The sequence below is a fragment of the Mustela erminea genome, chromosome X, assembly GCF_009829155.1.
Source record: "Mustela erminea isolate mMusErm1 chromosome X, mMusErm1.Pri, whole genome shotgun sequence".
Classification (NCBI taxonomy): domain Eukaryota; kingdom Metazoa; phylum Chordata; class Mammalia; order Carnivora; family Mustelidae; genus Mustela; species Mustela erminea.
In genome coordinates, this window is record NC_045635.1 from 115538659 (window position 1) to 115557340 (window position 18682).

Below are 18682 nucleotides of genomic sequence, written 5' to 3' on the forward strand. Positions count from 1 at the left end.
GAAACTTCCAAGAAAAATATAGCCTGAGGACAGAGGTTGGGGGAGGTGTTAACACTAAATCGAGTTATATACATTGTGTCCACTAGCAATCAGAGGAGCCCTGAAGAATTTTACAGGGTACTTTCTGCAACATGCAACATTCTGCTCTTCTAAGAAGTGTCTAAAGCCTTAAACTCCATTATTATTCAGAAATAGCTGTATGGAAAATGTGTCTGCTGGTAAAATGATCCCCCACACGTGGGGGGCAGGGTGGAGAGAAAAAATAATTAAGAAAAATTTAAAGATTTTATTTATTTATTTGACACACACACAGAGAGAGAGAGAGAGAGAGAGAGAGAGAACAAGTAGGCAGAGAGGCAGGCAGAGAGAGAGGGAGAAGCAGGCTCCCTGCTGAGCAGAGGGCCCGATGCAGGGCTCCATCCCAGGACCCTGAGATCATGACCTGAGCTGAAGGCAAGAGGCTTAACCCAGTGAGTCACCCAGGCGCCCCAGGAAAAATTTAATTGCCAGAATGGTCATGGGTAGCTTCCAAATGGGTGGCTCTCACTTACATATACTCCTTGGGCAGAATATACCTAGCGAAGGAGCAAAGTACGGTGATGACCCTTGAGCCAGCATTTGATGCTCCAACTCTTTGGAAAGATAAGGTGTATTCTCCCTACTGAGCTTAAAAGGGCATTGAGCAAGCACAGCAACTACTGGCCGCCTTGAACGAGGCAATGACATACAGTTGATTTCCTATAAGATAAACCCCGTTCCAGAAGGGGCAGCTAAATGTTTGAGTCTTCAAAGGAAATATTTACCCAGGGAGAGTTGAGCAATGCAATATGTTTAACAACATCTGTCTATTGAAACAGTGTTTCTAAGCATTTAGTGTAAAAGTGCAAGTTATCTTCAGATGTGTGATTTTTGAAGTCTGGTTGCATTGTTTTTTTATTGTGGGAAAAAACCCCACCTTCTTATATTCTCAAATGTGATTTGTATTACTTCTTAGTGGGCAGAGAATCCTCATGAAAACCGCTGTAACTTTATAGTTGGGGTTGGTGAAGGCAGTCTGGTTTAATTTGCAAAACCAGACATCAGAGCCAGCATTGCTGGAAGACATCAGCTTTGGAAAGGCAAGGGCTTCTGTGCGTGAAAGTGGCCGGCTCCCAGCAGCTGCACCGGCTCACTGAAGGCTTCGACTGGGCCACGCCTGAGTTCGCTGTAGTCAATGCCCGATCGATCCTTTCTATGGGTTGGCAAGAAGACAATGATTTACCAAAACCTGAAGATCATATTCACATCTAGACACAGAGACAAGCTTTCTTTAATGCGCCCAAGAAAAAATGCTTTGGGCTCTCTGATTCTGTATCAAGTTCGGGTGCTTCTTGGTTTGCAATTTTTAGAAATGACCCTTGGCATTGGCTGTGGTCCCAAGGGTCTGCCTTTTTACTCCCCTGCCAACCCAGTCTTAGGAGTTTGTTGAGGAAAGACTTCATTTGACTCTCCTGCCAGGTCCATACAGGTAGCCCAGGCACAAAAAAAGAAAAAAAAAAAAAGTATTAGAGCGCAACTCCAGGTCCTAGCATGGTAAGGTTTTTCTGCTTGGAGATGCACGCTTACTTTGTAGATGCCCAGTGGTCAGGATTCATCCTGGTCAAACAGGGGCACCGTGTCTTGTGCAGCGGAGACCTCTCCCAGTTGAGAAGTTTTATGGGGTGTGAGGGAGTCATCTCGGGCGGGGGGGAGCACTCTTCCAAATCCAAGGGGGAAATAATACATTTTATAAAGGATCCCAAGTAATATACTTGATGTCCCCTGAAGGGGTTTTTAACTTGTTCACTTTTCTGTCAGTTTCTTGCCAAAGTGAAGAACGACCGTGTCATATTTACAAATACACTCATTAAATGAGGCTATCTTTCTGGCTACTTACCCCATGGTTTCATGGCTGCAAAGGTGAGGATTGAGCCAAAGCTACTCTTTGCCTCCACGTCTGTCCGGCTTTGGTGTCTCTATCTGGTCTCAGGTGTTATCCTTCATTTAGCAAAACCTTGCTGTTTCCTACCCCACCCCACTGCCACCAGTACTGAAATGACACAGTGATTCATACATGGACTGTGCATGTGTATGTCTCTAGTAGGGCCGCTGTGCCAAGTTTTGAGAACTGTGAGGTTGCTGCGCTTTCGTTTTTCGCACTAGCTATCCCAAAGGCTCTGCCTCCAACATTCTATAATCCAATACGAGAAATATACCTGCCTTCAAATTAAGCCATTCATTTGAAAACGCTTTTGATTAGGAAGTTTTCAGAACACGCAGAAGTGGATAAAACAGGGCAGCCAAGCCCCTCTTGACCCCTTACCTGGCTCGATCCGTAGTTATGATTTTGCCATATGGGCTTCATCTCTCCCTCCCTGCCTCGGGCTGCATTCTGCCGAAGCAGATGCCCGAACTGCGTCATTTCACCCCCGTGTACTGCAGAATACCTTTTAGAAGTACATGGGCATTTTCTTAACATAACCAGAAGGCTCTTTTCAGAGCTTAATAGAATTAATGATGATTCCCTGGCATTGCGTGATACCCAGTTCATAATTCACGTTTCCTAGATTTCTCAAAAGTCCAAACCACTCGTGCACTCATTCCTCTAAGGGAGCAAGTGGGAGCATCATGTCCTTACCCAAGTTTCTATGCCCCCCCTCCAGGGTCCCACACTTGGTAGGGGCTCCATTAGTTTGTTGAATCTGGCCTCTTCTCTGGTTCAAGGACAAAAATCAGAAGTGACACAAGGAGAAGGGTTTTTCCAGGGCAGCGGTGGCTCCCGGCTTGAAGGCGGAGAAAGCGAATATTGATTTCTGTAGCCTCCTGCCCAAGTGTGGTAATTCTGCTCGTGAATATCATAGGCATATTGAAAAGGCCACCTTCCCGCGGCCCATCTCTGTTCACCGCTCGCTGCAGTGTGCATCTGCAGTTAACTGAGAAGCTGATTAAATAATCAACTAACCTAAATTGGGTGGTTTTGTTGTCTCCTTTTTCATTTGATTCGGCTATAAAAGATTAAGTAAATGCATTTCCCCTCCCTCCCAAAGGTGCAAAATCTCGAACGCATGCCAGCTAACTGTTCTCTCTTATGACTAATTGATGTTTTGCACTCACAGCCTTGAAAAATAATCCTTTCCATGCCCAGTGCTGGTTGTAATGAGATATATTACATTGACAGCTTGAGCCCTTGTGAAGGTATGGAACTCAGCATGTAAATAATTGTGTCCGCAATTTAAACATTTTGTATAAATGGTGCACCATTTGGGGTGAAGGCCGTGCTTGCCAGCACTTGGCCAGCTATGCCCAAAGGTGCTGCTCAGCCACTGTGTGGCCACCGCAGCTTTGACCAGCCATGTGTCACCTGGCAAGACACCTAGCACAAGCCTCGGCAAATAGGGAGTAGTCAACAGATGCTCATGGAATGAATGAATGAATGAATGAGTACTGAGAAACCAATCTTAACTCCTTAAAAAGTTTATTTCTCAGCAGAAAGAGAAAAAAAGAAAAACAAACTCAGCTCATCTCAGACGAGAACCCAGAAGGCCGGCAGTGCAGGGGGCTCTGCCTGAGCTCAATCCCTTGTGCGAGGACCGGCGGCAATGGGTTGACTCCCACTGGCTAGCCCCAGGGTGCCGGTGAAAAGTCACCCATAACAGTGTTTCATTTATGAAAAGCATGAGAACAGACTGACTCAACTGGACATGTTAAGAGCCCGTATGGGCGGAAGATTCGGAGGGGAGCTGCTGACCGGTACAAAGGTTTAGACAAGAACTCAAAAACCATACCTGCCTTTTGACCTGCTAATCTCACATATGGAACCATATCCCAAGGAAATCATCCAAAAGACAAAACTGAATCTGATAAGGCTATTGAATGGCAAAGCCATTTAGAATAGGGGAAAATTAGAGACAACCCAGATGCCCAACAGGAAGGGGCTTGGCCAAGCCAAGAAGAGCAGATCCCCTCGGTGGTACACCGCACGGCCAGGAGGGCGTCCCACAGGTGGTTTGCTTCCATGCATGGCAATGTCTGCACGGAATCATGTTAATTAGAAAAGTAGGCACATGGAACATCACGGCCCCAGCGATTACAATCCTATACAATTATACCTGGTATTTATTTTGAAAAGGGTCAGAGATGCATCAGGAGTGATATAAGCATACTCCTGAAACTAATACAATACTGTATGTCCACTATTCTTCAGTAAAATAAATACATAAAGCAACTGTAGATATTGTATATTGTAGATGGCAGAGACTATATGGATACTGTAAGGTTCACTGAATTCCTTTACTGTCTCGTGGATGGTTGTTTAAGTGTGCACTGCGTGGCAAGGAAAGGAAAGGGGGGAAGAGAGGAAGGGAAGCTGCCAGCTGTAAACTAGGACTGCTGTTGAAAACATTCTGTCATTCGTTGATAGTCGTAGATTAAGAACAGCAGAGGGAAATGGAAGTAAGAAATCAGAAAGAGCCAGGAACATCCAAATCTGGTTCATAAGCCTAATAGAAACTTGAAATTCCCTTGGAACAAGATTCCTTCTGAATGCCTCGCAGCCCTGGATCAACAATTGGAAGTCATAATGACCAAGATGTACTCCTGCAGGGAAAGACAACTTCCCGCAGCCAGCAGTATGTGTCCCTTAGCTAAACCACTTCTCCAGTGATGATGTCACTATTAAAGAAAAAAATCAACATCTGCAGAGTCCACCATCACCCCGCAGGAAACAGCATGTCAAAATCTTTAGAATTGATTTCTGTGTGTTTGCAGCACACCTCCCAGATTCTGTGGCTTAAATTAATCACTAATGAAAATTAGAAAGCATTAGTTTGGGATGTATTTGCAGCATGGCAACTAAAGGTGGGGAGTGTCGTGGAAAATAAGTAAAATCATTGCTATAGGACTTAGTCCCAAGGTTCGCTGTGGGACATCTTTAGAGATCTTTTAAAAATCTTTTGTCTCTGACAAAATTAGCCTTCATTGTTGCTGATTTTCCTTCTCTGTATTTCTCTGAAATGCAATTATAATTAAGAAGTGAGACTGTAATGTGTTTTGGAAGAAAGAGCATCACATGCCTCCGTCTCTTGGAGCATTTTAAATATTACAGGACCAAATGGGGGGGTCACCCTTAAAATTATTTAGGGTATCAAGACAGGTAATCCCAGCACCCAAGTTGGGAAGAAGCCCAAGATGAGGACAGACAGCCGAGATGTGTTTAATCTGAAAGTTTTCATTTATGCCACCATTATATGGGTGCGAAGGGACTCTGGCAAAATGGTGGCTCCCCATCTGGGATCTCTGGGCGCGGGGTCTGTGTGAAACAGCTGCCCCCCTGTGAGGCACTTAATATGCCGGCACAGCCTTAAGAGCCATGCCCTTGCCTCCACACAGTGACTCTCTCTGGCATTTCTCTCTGGCATTTGTGCTGATATTAAAGTTGCAAAATCAAATATTACGAAGCCATACTTTTTTTCTCAAAGGAGAAAGATTTACCAGTTTAATTAAACAGTGTGTCCCTTTCTTTAGCATCTCCCTGTCTTCCAGTCCCCATGGCTCCCTGGGGAATAGAAAGAATTTTGGTGCCACTAGAAACCTAGAGCCCCAAGGAGCCTAAATGCTTGGACTGTGTCTGTGAGCCTGAGATCTATTTAAAGACAAGTGACTGAGTCTTGCTTTTCTTCTCTTAGCTACTGTTGGAGGTATGTGCAGTGTGATTTTCCTCTCTAGTTGTCCAACAAGCAGCAATTCTGTTCATTTTGTGTTGTTGTTGTTTTTTTAACAAGGGAATGAAGACGTAGACGCTGATCACCCCCTACCTATCCTTCACCTCTGCCTTCTCAGAGTCTCTGGGATTCTAGAGAAGTTCCTCATCTTTGCCTTTTCATATGTGCAGGGGTGTGTGTGTGTGTGTGTGTGTGCCCGCGCACACGTGCGCACATGTGTGCAAAAGAGAGGGAGAGAGAGAGATGGTTACCTTCCTTCAGCTATAAAATGGAGGCAATACTTCTTGTTCTATCTAATTCAGCATGTGGGGTTCTTACGAGGAGGAACTGAGATCAAGAATATGCAAGTGCTTTGAGAAAAGTTGAGAGCACACTGCCAGTTGAAAGTGGTTGCTATCTTTTCCTCTGAGATCCTGGTAGTATTTATGCTACAGGCTGCGCGTGGGGCTGGACGATGTCTGCATTTCGGTAGTCATCCAGTGAAAGGTAAATACTTTTCCAGTGAACTTAACCAATGGTTTGGTAAGGTTTGTCCATTAGACAGGTTCACACTGTTTCCATATTGGTCCGTCTTTGAGTTCTGGGTTAGCCCTGTACTTCATAAGTGCAGGAGACATGACCAAGGGAGCCTCCAGATCACTTTAGGCAAAGGAGAGGGTTGGGAGCAGCATGGGTAGGAGGAAATGGACTCTCTTTGTCATGGCTTGCTTCTGGAAAAATGTGCCCCAGGGGAGAGGAAAGCGGCTTGGATGCCATTTTCTTTGGCAAAAGGTAATTAAATCAATATAAGTCTTTATTCCAAAATCTTGTTAAAAATATTCTTCAGAAAGTGCTGGGGTGCCCCCTTGAACTGAGGCAGTTTGTAATTAAGATCATGACCTCAAGCTGTTGCTAAGGAGTATCAGCTCTCCGAAGCTATGTGAATCCATTCACAGTCAAATTGAAACGGTAGGCCTGCTTGGTAAGGCTTTATTCAGAGACCTGAGGAAGGCTTTGTTCAAAATGGCTGCCTTGCCCACTCCCTGGTGGTCTAGTGGCTAGGATTCAGCACTTTCAAAATGGCTGCCTCCATTGGCCTGTAGCTCCACACTGGAGAATAGATTGCATCCTATGAGGAGAGTATGGGGTTTTCCCAGGTGCCACATGCCCTGGGGAATCTTCACCTTTTCGGGGCATAGGTGTCCTCCTTCACCTTCACACGTTCAACACTTGGTCCATTTTACATCGGTCTCCTCAGATTGCCATCTCCACACCTACTACTGTGGGCCACCGAACAGTCACTGGACTCGGCGGGCATTTTGAGGTGTCACAGGAGCATGCCACAGATTTCAGCAGCTGACCTTCGTGGGGTACATCAGTTCACACCATTTCTCTTTATAAAAGTGGGTGTCAAGTAGAAAACAGAATAATAAAAGTGTTGATACTAGTGAAAAGAAGCTTGGGTCTCTCAGGCATAATTTGATTGAGATAAAGATAGAAATTATTAGATGGCCCTAAACTAGAGATTCATTAATCTTCGTCATTGGATTCAGGTTTTGTTTTGGTTTGTTTTTTAACTTAAGACACTAGAGGCTCAGTTGTGAAGGCAGAGAACACAATTAGAGAATGTGTGCAAAATGCCGTGAAAGTATCATATAGATCGGCCTGGAGTTTTCAATAGAATTTCTAGTTTTCTGGGAATGGAACACCCACATCATGTAAGACAGTTTTCCACACACATTGCTTTGCAATGCAAAAGCTCTTGATCTTGATGAAGTTTTCCACACGCTCTCGAACCTCTGCATATGCTTTTGGGAATCCATTAGGCATGAACACAGCCATGTAAGCATTGGGAACTGTGGCACCAGCTGCCATCTGGCCAGCTACTCTCTGTTCTATGGACATAAAAGTTCAGTCTCTTGTTTTGTTATTGTTGTTGTTGTTTAATTAACGTATAATGTATTATTTGCTTCAGGGGTACAGGTCTGTGAATCATCAGTCCTACACAATTCCTACACAGTCCTACACAATTCACAGCACTCACCCTCCCCAGTGTCCATCACCCAGCCACTCTATCCCACCCCCCCCACCCCCCAGCAACCCTCAGTTTGTTTTGTGAGATTAAAAGTCTCTTATGGTGTCTTCCTTCCCGGTCCCATCTTGTTTCATTTTTTTCCCCTCCCTACCCCCCACAATCCCCTGCCCTGCCTCTCAAATTCCTCATATCAGAGGATCATATGATAATTGTCTTTCTCTGATTGACTTATTTCACTTAGCATAATACCCTCTAGTTCTATCCACATCATTGCAAATGGCAAGATTTTCATGGTTTTGATGGCTGTATAGTATTCCATTGTGTATGTATATCACTTCTTTATCCATTCATCTGTCAATGGACATCTGGGCTCATTCCATAATTTGGCTATTGTGGACATTGCTGCTATAAATATTTGGATGCACATGCCCCCTTTGGATCACTATATTTGTATCTTTAGGGTAAATACCCAGTAGTGCAATTGCTGGGTTGTAGGGTAGCTCTGTTTTCAACTTTTTGAGGAACCTCCATGCTGTTTTCCAGAGTGGCTGCACGAGCTTGCATTCCCACCAACACTATGGGAGGGTTCCCCTTTCTCTGCATCCTCACCAACATCTGTCATTTCCTGACTTATTCATTTTAGCTGCTCTGACTGGTGTGAGGTGGTACCTCATTGTGGTTTTGATGTGTATTTCCCTGATGCTGAGTGATGTTGAGCACTTTTTCATGTGTCTGTTGGCCATCTAGATGTCTTCTTTGCAGAGATGTCCATGTCTTCTGCCAATTTCTGGATTGGATTATTTGTTCTTTGGGTGTTGAGTTTGATAAGTTCTTTATACATTTTGATTACTAGCCCTTTATCTTCCATGTCATATGCAAATATCTTCTCCCATTCTGACAGTTGTCTCTTGGTTTTGTAGACTCTTGCCTTTGCAATGCAAAAGCTCTTGATCTTGATGAAGTCCCAATAGTGCATTGTTGCTCTTGCTTCCCTTGCCTTTGGTGATGTTTCTAGGAAGAAGTTGCTGTGGCCGAGGTCAAAGAAGTTGCTGCCTGTCTTCTCCTCCAGGATTTTGATGGATTCCTGTCTCACATTGAGGTCTTTCATCTATTTTGAGTCTATTTTTGTGTGTGGCATAAGGAAGTGGTCCAGTTTCATTCTTCTGCATGTAGTTGTCCAATTTTCCCAACACCATTTGTTGAAGAGACTGTCTTTTTTCCATTGGACATTCTTCCCTGCAAAGTTCAGTCTTTTAACCATACTATTTCTCTGCCTCTCCTTTATCCTGACCAAAGTCCTGTCAACCCAGCCCCACCACCCCCAGGTGAGCAGAACTGGCCACACAGGTCTTTAGCCAACACTCCCTTTTCTGAGCCGCTCCTACAGCAAAATTACTACTTTAATACAGGCCTGCTCAGAACTGTTCTGGTCTCACTCCAACTGAATCATAAGCCCACTGGGGTGAGAATGTATCTCTTGCCTCTTCTCCATAAACCCAGGGTGTAATTCATATATAGAAGTCCACCCCCCGGCCAAAAAAAGAAGTCCCAACTCCCAGTACTTCAGAATGTAACCATAATTGGAGATAAGGTCTTTAAAGAGGTGATTAATTCAAAATGAGGCCATCGGGATGGAGCTCTGATTCAGCATGACTGACATCATTATAAGAGGAAGAGACATCAGGGCCACATGCACAGAGAAACAACAATGTGGTTATCCACAAGCCAAGGAGAAAGGCCTCAGAGGAAACGAACCCTACCAGCACCTTGGCCTTGGACATCCACCTCCAGAACTGCGAAAAAATAATTTTCTGTTGTATAAGCCATGCGGTCTTTGGTATGTTGGTTGCTATGGAAGCCCTAGCAAACTAATGCAGGTATATCATAGGTACTCTCTGAATATTTCTAGGTTATCTCCTTGGAGGAAAGGGAGAAGAATAAACAAAAGGAAAGCTGTTAAAATACAGCAATACAACCAAGGTAAAAAATCAACCAAATATACAAAGGAATAACAGTATTAACTAAATAAGCAGAAGTTAGGCTAACAAAAACTGGTAACTCTACACATATGGGGGGTCATCACAGACAAGTTAAGATTTATGGAGGATTTCCTATGTTCAAGGCTATAAATGCAGGCAGTCTGACTCTGGGGCAGATATGTGCTCTTAGACTGGCCTAATGCCCCACTCACCGAGCATGCTTTCAAGTGCTTCAACTCTGAAAACCTCAAATACATTTTGCCAGATGCCTCTAGGTTTGTTTTGTTTTTTATTTTTAACAGTTTTATTGGGGCATAATTTATATCCTATAAAATGCACCCATTTTAAGTTTATAGTGCCTTACTTTTGAAACTTCTGCATTTTGAGTGAAATGGAATATTTTGTTTCACTTATATTTAGTTCATCAAGATGTAATTTCATAAAAGCCATTTTATATTTCAGAATCCTCCAGTTCTTCCCTATAATTTACTTTTCTCTAGAAATAGTAATTGCAATTAGCGACATGTAAATAGTATCCAACCCCAACCAATCTGAGTTCTGTTAAGCGCTTCTAGCTACTAATTCTTGAGTGGGTTCAAAACTCCAACACGGCATAAAATTTAATCCCCAGCAGTTGAATCTCTGAACTGGATTTTTCAGTACAGATAAAAGGATACATCTTGAGAAGACCACTGTTAAATGTGGCCAAACAAAGCCTGCTAGAGATTTGGAAGAGTCCATTGGACTGGCCATTTGTACATGTTCCTGTTGTTCGCTTAACATTAAAACAAAATGTTTAGATGTGAAAAAGCTACTTTCTGCAGTGGAACCGAGCCTATTTTGGGGTGGGTATTAAGTAGGATCACGAAATCTCCTGAGTTCCAAAGGAACTAATAAAGTTGATCAACTCCTTTCTAACACTTAAACGCCCCCTGCAACATGCCGCTTCTGCCTGAATCCTTGATGGAGGTCTCATTACCTGTCTTGAGAGCGCGAGAGCAGCCTCAACCATGAACCCCCACCTCTTTATGTTGAGTACAAATTTGCTGCTCTGGAGTCCTGCTAACCTGTCCTTTTGTTGCTTTCCAAGACTATCTGGAAAACAATCAGCTCCTTTCCCAGCCCCTAGCTCCTCTGATGTTGGAAGGCAGTTCCCAGGCTCCCAGCAGTCCCTCACTAACAAGCTTTTGAATGCCTAGATTACAGTAGGAATTCTCTGTGCATATTTATCAAAATACCTCTTACAATGTGTCCCCGAAAACCAAGCACAATCCTCTGAATGTGGTCCAATCAATACAGAGGACCTTCATCTTCCCTTTCCCCCAACTTTATTGAAGTATAATTGACAAGTAACAGTTATGGATGTTTAAGGTACACAGTGTGATGATTTGACAATAGGTTGTGAAATGATGACCATGATCAAACTAATACCTCCATCACCTCCCATAGTTACCATTTTGTGTGCATGTGGTGAGAACATTTAAGATCTGTCTTAGCACATTCCGAGTATACAATATGTTATTATTAACTGGTCACCATGCAGTACATTAGGTCTCCAGAACTTACCCCTCTAATAACTGAAAGTTTCTACCCTTTGACCAACATCTCCCCATTTCCCCCAATTCCCCAGCCCCCTGGAAGCCACTATGGTTCCATGAATTCAACTTTTTTTTTTTTAAAGATTTGTTTATTTGAGAGAGAGAGAGAGAGCGAGAGCGTGCATGCATGAGTAGGAGGGGCAGAGGGAGAGGGAGAAAGAAGCTCAAGCAGACTCCATGCTGAACGAGTAGCCCCAGGTGGGGCTCAATCCCAGGACCCTGAGATCACGACCTGAGCTGAAACCAGGAGTCGGGACACTTAACCAGTTGTGCCACCCAGGCACCCCTTGACTTTTTTTAAAAAACATTTTATTTATTTATTTTGAGAGAGTAAGTGAGGGAGAGGAAGCACACGTGAGTGGGGCGAGGGGCCAAGGGAGAGGGGGAGAGAATCGCCAGCAGACTCCCAGATGAGCATGAAGCCTGACACGGGGCTCAGTCCCATGACCCTGAGATCACGACCTGAGCCAAAATCAAGAGTCAGAAGTTTAACAAACTGAACCACCCAGGCGCCCCCATGAATTTGGCTTTTTAGATTCCATATACATACAAGCAAGATCACAGTGTTCGTTCTTCCGTGTCTGGCCTATTTCATTAGGGTAATATCCTCCAGGTTCAGGGTCCCTCACCTCTGGCTTGGTGTTAGGCCAAACCATATGCAATTGTCAGTTTGTAAGCCAGAAATGGTCAGGTATCAGCAACTTCAACTGGTCAAGCTACTATATCTCTATTAATACAACCTAAGATCACATTACCTGTTTTCAGAGCAACATCATACTGTTGACAAAGACGGACCTTAGTCGCCCAAAATTTAGAACTCTTTCGACGTTCTGGACTCACTGCTGATCCACCTTCTCTCTGTATTGAAATTGTGCAGTTACGTTTGTGGACCTAGGCCCTCATTTGGCATTTCTTTCAGATAATATTTGAAGAATTGGAGATCTTGGTTCTAGGATCCAGAACATAGACTCTCCCTCACCTTTGTGTCATTGCCAATCTGGTCCTCATGCCACCAAAGTCCTCATGCAGGCCTTTGGTTTGGTATCTGGCAACTTACTGCCTCTAGACCCGGTCGTACCCCTTGGAAGGGCTCTTTGATTGCCTGGGAAGGATTCCTGTATCTGACCCCAGTGAAGCCTCTTAGACCTCTATCAGAGCTGGACACTTGATGCGACCTCCCATTGGGCCTTCCCCACCCCCACCCTTCCTACCCCCCACCCACCTCCACTCCCAGCACTAATATCCGCCTTGCCAAACCCCTCTGTGGGGAAGTGCAGCCCTGCTTTCCAAGACATTGCTTTGGACGGAACTCTTCCGAATGCTTGAGGAACTCAGTGCCCAGGAAAGGCAGCGGGGGTACTTAGAGCCAAAAGAAGCCAGTGTTTACCTATGAGGCAGGTAATACTGTTTGCCCCTTTTCTAGATGAGAAAACTGAAACTCGGGATGCCTGGGTGGCTCAGACGGTTCGGCATCTACAGGTTGTCATCCCAGGGTCCTGGGATTGAGTTCCACACTGGGCTCCCTGCTCTGCAGGGAGCCTGCTTCTTTCTCTGCCAGCTGCTCCCCTGCTTGTGCTCTCTCTTTCTCTCTCTCTCTCTCTCTGACAAATGGATGAATAAAATCTTCGAAAGAAAGAAAGAAAGAAAGAAAGAAAAGTGAGGCTCTGGGGCTCAGAGAACTTAGGTCATTGGCCCAAGTTCACACAGCTAGAAGGACTAGAACTGGGCTCTAAACACAGGGAGTCTGGCCCCGGAGCCCCAGCCCTGGTGCCCCTGGCTGTCTCACTGCTCACTCCGTCTGCGCTTCCTGGCGGTGTTGAGAACAGGCCGCGGTGCTTAGACAGTGCGTGGGGGTCAGAGGAGAGCCTCCTGCTGCAGCTCTGCGGGGCCCTTCCTTATGGAAAGGGCCATCGTCCCCACCGGGGGCACTCTGATGGGCCCAGGGCAAAGTTAATGAGCAGATGGACTTGCCTCATCAATGTTTCTGCAAGGATCGTTGCTGTTTGAGTAATGTAGTACAGCTTCATAAACCAGAGGGGTTCCAGCTCTACGGGAAACTGGATATAATAACAGAGTGTTTGTTGTCAGCTGAATAGCACTGGAGGCTGGCTGATTTGTTGGGGTGAGCAAATAAGCCCACAGGCAAGCTGAAGTGCATCACAGACTCTGAACTAGATGGGGCTTTAGAGAGTCATCTAATCTAGTAAGCCATAAAACTATCTCCTCCGAATTCCGCCCCACCGGCTGCACACACCACCACCACCGTAGTCCAGCTTGAACACCGCTGTGAATGGGGAACTCACTACCTCCCAGAGCTGCCTCTTCTGTCTCTTAAGAGTGACAGAAAGCAACTCAGTCCTGGCGAATGACAAGGGGTTCTGTACCTGGCAGCGCATCACTTAAGTGGCTGGGGAGGCAAAGTCTCGATACTTCTAACAAGACCTCTGTCTCTGTGAGGTCACTCCTATTCAAGAGGGAGAAGGACTTCAGACTTTTCTTAGGAAGCTATCAGGAGAAGCCTGGTTAGGTACATGGAAATGCCCACAGGAAGTTGTGTAGGAGTTTTCTGACGGAGCAGCCACGGGAAGCTTCCGGGCCATCGCCACTCGGCTCCACTGCCCTTTGTCCGGCCCCGGGCCCCCCAGAGACAGGACTCCTACAGTGAACTTGACAAAGGAAAGCAGAGAAAGATATTCCTGAAGGCCGGCCCTCATTTAGAGGGCTCTCTGGGAAACAGCTGGGAATCATGAGCCAGGCAGGCCAGCCATCCAGCAGGCAGAGAGGGAATCTCTCTGCACCAGCAAACACAGTCCGAGGCCCCAAAGAGAACAGGCGGCAAAGCAGAAAAGAATTGTTACAGACCCAGCAGAGAAAGGGCCGGGGCTCAGCCTCCTCAGCGCGGGGTCAACCTGCTCACAGGCCTTGGCACTCCGAATGTAATGCTAGCCAAGGCCTTGAGTGACAGTAGTGGGTCCCCGTTGTATGGAGAACTTGGGCTGTGCCCGCACTTAATGGGTGTGAGCCCCTTGAAACCCCCCACAATATTGCCAGAATGCAGATGTTCTTGTTTTCCTTGTTCTTCAGGCTCAGAGAGGTTAGATAATATGCCCTAGACCACACAGCTGGTAAACGGCAGAGCCAGAATTGGAACCGGAACTAGAACCAGAACCACAACCGGAACCGGAACCCAGGCTTCTCCAGCTACAGAATCCAGGCACTCACCACTTGGTGGGGCTACCTGTCCCGCTGAGGCAGGAGGGAGTGTTCCTCTGCTTCCACAGCCACGGTGGATTAATTCTTCACATTCTTCCTGGAGTTACCATCTTGCTAAAATTGCCAGCTCTCCTCCAAACACTTGGTGGTTCCATTATGGCTTCTGACACAATGTTCCAGACCTTAAGATAGCATTTAAGGTCTCCTCTATTTGGCCACAACCTACTTTGCTCCTATTGCTAGCGTCCCCTCTCTGTCTCCTTCTCCCTCGTGCCCCACTGTGTGGGCCGAGGCAGCAGCCTCTGAAAGGCCGCAGTTCACCCCATCTTGGCTCCCGCTGTTCCCTCCGCTTAGAAATCCCTCCGTTCTTCACCTGGCTGGCTTATTCCTTCTGGAAGCCCAGTCGACATGTCATCTCCTTTCGGAAGTCTCCCTCAGTCCTCCCATTGGGCATTATCCCTTCCTCCTCACCTTTCCTGTATCCCTTTGTGAATGATGACCTTGTGATGTCTCACGCAGTCTCGCGTTACTGTCACTCCTGTAAGATCCTCTGTCTGACTCAAAGGAGAAAATTCCAGGTGCCCAGGGGAACCATGCCATCCATTTGGTTCCATGGCTGAGTGGATTTGCCGGCACAGGGATCGCTCAGCCCAAAATGTAGCCTCTTCTGTGGGACCTCTCTAGGCCTAGGCCATGCCAGGAAATGCAATCCAGGAAGGAGAGGAAAAGGAACCCAAAAGAGGCTTTGAGAGCTCGGACAGTCTTGCCTTGTTCACTTCCAGGTGCTCCCATCAGCTAATTCACTTCCTCTGTGGTTATCTCCAGTCAAAAAGCTTCAACACCCCTCCCCAACAAATCTTGCTAAAGAGATTTCCAAAATATTTTAAGAGCATGAACAGCATCTCTTTGAGGGTATCATGCATGCAAGAACCCAGCATTTAATGTTGAGCCGAAAGAAGCCAGAAGCACGTATCCTGTACCACTTCATTCAGTGACATTCAAGAAGAGGCAAAACTCACCTATGGTTTTAGATATCAGACTAGTGGTTACCTTTGGGGGTCATCAGCTGAAGGAGGCACTGAAGGAAATTTCTTGGATGCTAAAAGTGTTCTTTATCTTGATTTGGAGCGTGGGTCCACAGATGTATGCATGTTTAAAAGGTTACTAAGTTGTGGGGTGCCTGGGTGGCTCAGTGGGTTAAGCCTCTGCCTTTGGCTCGGGTCATGGTCTCAGAGTCCTGGGATCGAGTCCCGCATCGGGCTCTCTGCTCAGCGGGGAGCCTGCTTCCCTCTCTCTCTCTCTGCCTGCCTCTTTGCCTACTTGTGATCTCTCTCTGTCAAATAAATAAATAAAATCTTTTTTTTTAAAGGTTACTAAGCTGTACACCTGAAGTTGGTGCACTTCCCTGTTGGTGTGTTGTACCTCCATTAAGGAAAATTAAAAACTGGGCGGCCTGGGGGGCTCCGCCAGTTAAGCATCTGGCTGTCGGTATCGGCTCAGGTCATGGTCTCAGGGTCCTTGGATCGAGCCCCTAGGCAGGCTCCACGCACAGGAGTCTTGCTTGCGATTCTCTCCCTCTGCCTCCCCCTCCACACACTCTTTCTCCAAAATAAATAAATAGATCTAAACAATTAAAAATAACCTTCCCTCTCATTTCCCACATACCAAATTTTCAAAATACTTGGAGTATTTTTTTTGGTAGAATAATCTCTATACCCAGTGTGGGGCTCTAACTTAACCACCCCGAGATCAAGAGGCACAGGCTCTATGGACAGAGCCAGCCAGGTGCCCCACATTTAAATCTGATCAGAGCAGGTGGCTCTCAGAAACACCATTTCCCATCTCCCCTCCATCCCTACTCATTCTCAGGCCCAGATGACACATCACGTCTTCCGTGATGCATTCCCTGAACCCCATGCTCCAAGACAGAAGCAATACCAACTAGTCAGAAGCTCAGCACAGAATTAGAGCCTTGGTGGTCAAAGTGTAGACACAGACCAGCAGCATGGGTGTTACCTGGGAGCTTGTCCCAACCGGAGAATCACTGGCCCCACCCCAGCACTACCCAACCAGAATCTGCATTTGAACTTGATCTCAAGGTGACTCATGCACAGTAAAGATTAAGAAGAAGTTGAAAAGAGCTCTTACTCAAATTTAAAAGTGCTTCCCAAATCACCCCAGAGGCCTTACAATGGCAAGCCTTACAATTGTAAATAAGAGATTCGGATTCAGTAGTTCTAGGGCTGGGAATCTGGATTGCAGTAAGGGTGGGCTTGAAAGTTTCCAGGAAATTCGGCTCAAATTTGGAGAGCACTTGTTGACGGAGACCACACCACAGATGCTAACTGAGCTCCTCGCCACTTCCCAGAAGCCTCCGGAACAGGGCTCCATCAGGATTTGAGACCTAGTGAGCAAAAGAGAGGTTCATGGGAAAGAGGAAGCCTGGGCCTTCCCCACCAGGGCTCAGAGCTGCCCTTGGCTTACAGCTCGTGCCCCCGGATAAGCCCACATTCAGTGCCACCCATTTTTGGCACCCTCCATCTGTTTCAAACAGGAGAACACCCACCTCTCCCGGGATGTCGGGATGTCGGTGACCTCAGAGCAAAGCCTGTTCTCCTCTAGGCCAAGTGCCACATGCCCACTGCAGGCAAACCGGGGCCACAAGGTGTCAAAGAACCCTGTCATGAGTCACTGTGGGCCAAGCCTCCCTGGAAGGTTGCAGCCAAAGGTCTCTGGCAAGCCCCGCCCCCTGGAGCCAGAGAGCAGGCAGGAGGCTGGAAGGAAATTCTAGTACCCCTGCTGGGAAGCACTCGCCCCCAGTAGAAAGCGGCGACATTCAGAGGCTTTATCCATGGTCTGCGCTGAGTAAAGGATGTCACTAAACATTCAGCCAGAGTGGCCAGTTATGGGACGGACAAAAATGCAAATGAATGCTAATACCCAGAGCCGGTGAGAGGTAGACAAGGGGACACAGTACTGGGCAAGCATAAATAAAGACTAACTTTGGGGAAGGCGTTTTCACAATACATATTCTGAAAGGAAGGGGCAGAAGTGGGGTACTTAGGGTATCTTGCAGAGCTTCAGCTGAAACGGCACAAAATTCCCCTGAAAATATAATTTCCTACCTTTTTTTTTTCTTTGCCCCTTGTATTGGTTAAAGTTGTAAAGAATGCGAACGCCCATTGCTGGTGTGCATGTGAAGAAATGGGCACTTTTATTTACTGATGATAGGGTTAAAATTGGTCTGTCCTTTCTGAAGGGGATTTTGGAAGTAATTATCAAGAACCTTAAACGTGTGTGCTTGCGAATCTAGCAATTCCATTCTAAGAACGTATCTGAAGGAAATAATTGTAAGTATGTGAATAGATGTCTACACAGGGACATTTATCATAATTTTGCTTGCAGGAGTGAAAAATGGGAAACAACCTGCATAGGCAACAGCAGATGGGTTAAAGAAATGATGAGTCAGGATGCTTGGCTGGCTCAGTTGGTGGAGTGTTCCGCTCTTGATTTCGGGAGGTCATGGGTTTGAGCCCCATGCTGGGTGTAGAGCTTACTTAAAAAAAAAAAATTAATACAAAAAACTTTTAATAATTTTTAAAAATATTATTTGAGGGAGAGAGGGAGTGAGCATGAGCATGGGGAGGGGCAGAGGGAGACTCCTTGCTGAGTAGGGAGCCCTATGTGGGGCTGGATCCTAGGATCCCAAGGTCATGACCTGAGCTGAAGGCAGATACTTCACCGACTAAGCCACCCAGACCCCCCCAATTTTTTTGAATAAAGAAATGATGATCCATCTGTACACTGGGATCCCATGTAGCCATCGAAAAAGTTACTTCAGTCCATTTTTATGGATATACAAAGATGTCCATGATACATAGTTAAATGAAAAATTGGCATATGCGGTAGGATCCTGGTTTTTAAAATATCCATATGTTAGCATGGATTTGTAAGCATAGGAAAAATCTGTTGTGATAGATGTGGGGAGCATCTAGTCCTTGGATGGGAAGATTACAGAGGCTTGTCAAAACTACATTGCTTTTTCACATTTTGCTACAATGAATATGAATTTTTCCTAAAAATTTTTTAAAGATGTTTATTTATTTGACAGACAGAGAGAGATCACAAGTAGACAGAAAG

General features: G+C 45.8%; 1 protein-coding gene across 2 annotated transcripts in view; it reads left to right on the plus strand.

Moving 5' to 3' along the window:
• The window catches only part of ZIC3 (Zic family member 3), an 85537-nt gene that overhangs the window by 183 nt on the left and 66672 nt on the right, over nt 1-18682 (plus strand). The gene's annotated exons all lie outside the window — the stretch shown is intronic.